The sequence below is a fragment of the Limulus polyphemus genome, unplaced genomic scaffold, assembly GCF_000517525.1.
Source record: "Limulus polyphemus unplaced genomic scaffold, Limulus_polyphemus-2.1.2 Scaffold6480, whole genome shotgun sequence".
NCBI lineage: Eukaryota > Metazoa > Arthropoda > Merostomata > Xiphosura > Limulidae > Limulus > Limulus polyphemus.
The window spans coordinates 40,428-43,338 of NW_013672090.1; positions in this window are offsets into that span (position 1 = coordinate 40,428).

Below are 2,911 nucleotides of genomic sequence, written 5' to 3' on the forward strand. Positions count from 1 at the left end.
TTACCCATACTGGTCTCCACAATCTTGTAGAATGTCCTGTCACACCATAAAGCTTCTGTATGGCTTCCGGTACTCCTTCGTGATCTAACACCTTGATGCTCACAAGGGTTTGCTGAGACACAGAATCTATGACAAAGTTGTACCTTTGGCCATCCAGCTTTCCTGTCACATAGACGCTGTGTGTGCTGGGCATTTTACATCTAGCTGTAGGGACTTTCATGATGGGGGTTGGTGAGTGTCCCTCAACACCAACCACTACTGGTCTTTTTGAGGCTGACTTGTTTGTAATATTCCTCCTACACTGGCTCCTCAAATGTCCGTGCTTTCCACAGTTCCAACAACCTTTCTGGATACCAGCCTTTCCTACTGTGGCATCTCCCCTGTGTTGAAGTTGCCAACATTGAGCTCTCTTGTGCCCAGGTTTGTTACAGTGCCAGCAAAGTCCCTCAAACTTCTCTGAAAGCTGACCTTTTCTGGCCTTGAATCCAAATGACTGTACCAACCTCGGTACCTCTGTGCTGGACTTAACATAGAATTCAAAATCGAGAGCTCTGGCCATTGCAACCTGCATGGTAGAGGGGTGTGCTTGCTTCACTTGTATCTTAAGTTCTGGACTGTCCAAGGCATCTATGAACTGATTCCTCAGCAACAACTTGAGGAGATCGGGTGGTGCAGTTGGGTAGGCCTTGTGTTCCATGCTTTCCAAGTCCTGTGCCAGCTCTTGCAGGCTCTCCCCTTTAGCACAGACTCTAGTTCTGAACCTGGCCCTGTAGACTTCTGACTGATTCTGGGTTCCGTACCTGAGTTCCAGAGCCTCTACCAGTGCTCTATAGTTGTGCCTGTCATCTGCTGACAACTATCCAAGTATTTCCAGTGGTTGTCCTTTCAAGCTTTTTGCCAGATATACTGCTTTCTGCTCCTCTGTCCATCCATTCATCTCTGCCAGTAGCTCAAATTGTGCTCTATATGCTTCCAACGGAGCTTTCCCATCGTCTTCCTGTGGCTTCCTTCTTACTGAATCTCTCCTATTACTGACATTCATATCTGGGATGTGACTTCTAATAGGGCTGAAGATGTCTGCATTAGGGTTTAGCTGTGGGGTCTGTGAACATAATTTATAAAATAATTTTAAATGCTGGCTGCCCCAGTTCGAGCAAAGTCTAAAATTGCAAAAATCACCCAAACAGTTTCTGATACATGTGTGGAAAATGTATTATAGTTTCACGAAGGAAAAAAATAACACACAAAGTAAAGGTAGCTTACTACCACTACTTCGGGTGTGACCAAGAAAAACATTGGGCTTCACATGTGTATTGTACAGTTTGTACATCTGGCTTGACTCAGTGACTGAATAAGAAGAGAGTAAGTATGCCATTTGCACTTCCTATGATATGGCGTGAGCCCAAAGATCATCTAACTGACTATTAATTTTACATGACTAATGTTTCTGGATATTTATGCAAAATATATAATACATTACATATCTAGATATTGCATCTGCATTGAAACCAGTACCTCATGGGGATGGTCTCCCAGTGCCACAGTCATCAGCGGAAACAGAAGAGTTATCTGCGAAGAAGACAATGAATCATCTTCATCCTCTTCATCTAGTAATTCTGTACCTGTGGCACCTCAACATAAACTGCCTCATCTGATCACACAATAACAGCTAAATGATTTGATTTACGACTTGTCTCCATCAAAGCAGCATGGGAACTTCTTGGCTCTCGTTTACAGCAATGGAATTTATTAGCTCCAGGAACAAGAGTATCAGCTTAATGAAGTCGTCATAAAAATATTACTTCTCACTACAGCATGCAAGATAATTTATTTTTCTGTACAAATGTTGATGATTAATGGAAGAATTAGGTACTGAACATCATCTTCTAGAATGGAGACTCATCTAAAATTCATCTGAAAACTGTACTTTTGCACAATGGGAACACTAAGCCATCAATTCCTGTTGCTCATGCTGTGAAAATGAAAGAACCTTATCAAAGCATGCAGATTATTCTTGGGGCCATCAAATATGATATCACCATAGCTGTAACATATGTAGTAATCTAAAAGTTATTGCACCCCTGCAAGGTCTGCGCAGTCGGTATACCAAACATTGTTGCTTTTTGTGTTTCTGGGACAGCCGAAATGACAAAAATCATTTAAAAAGGGAATTGCAAGTGAGAGAGAGAATTACACACTATAGGAACTAAATATCGAGTTTCAACCTTTGGTGAATCTTCAAAATGTGTTTCTGTCCCTACATCATACTAAACTTGGACTCATGAATGAACAAAGATTGTTATGGTTTCAGATATCTGTCTGAAAAGTTTCCAATAACCAGTGAAGGAAAAGTGAAATTAAGTATCTTTGTTGGGCTGCAGATTCGGGAAATGCTGATGTATAATGATTTTGAAACAGTACTCAATCAGAAAGAACTTGCTGCTTGGAAATCATTCAAACCGGTTGTCAGAAGTTCTTAGGGAATCACAGAGATGAAAACTATGCTGTGATGATTGATGATATCCTCGACAACTACAGGAAAATGGGGTTTAGGATGTCACTAAAGATGTACTTCTTTACTCCCATTTAGATTTCTTTCCAAATGATTTAGATGCAGTGAGCAATAAGCATTGTGAGTGTTTCCACCAAGATATTTTAACAATAGAACAGCGATATCAGGGAAAATGGAATCCTGCGATGACGGGTGATTACTGTTGGTTTTTACAGCATGAAACTGAGAACATGCACAAAAGGCGCAACAAGTCAAGCAGATTTTTTTAACAAAAAATAATACCAAGATGAAAGTTTGAACATAGCCTGAATGTATTTTTAGTACTGTTGCGTCAGCGAAGTCACATGACTAGTGTCACGCCACGTTTCTAGAACTATCCTGTACCTTGGCGAATGCTCT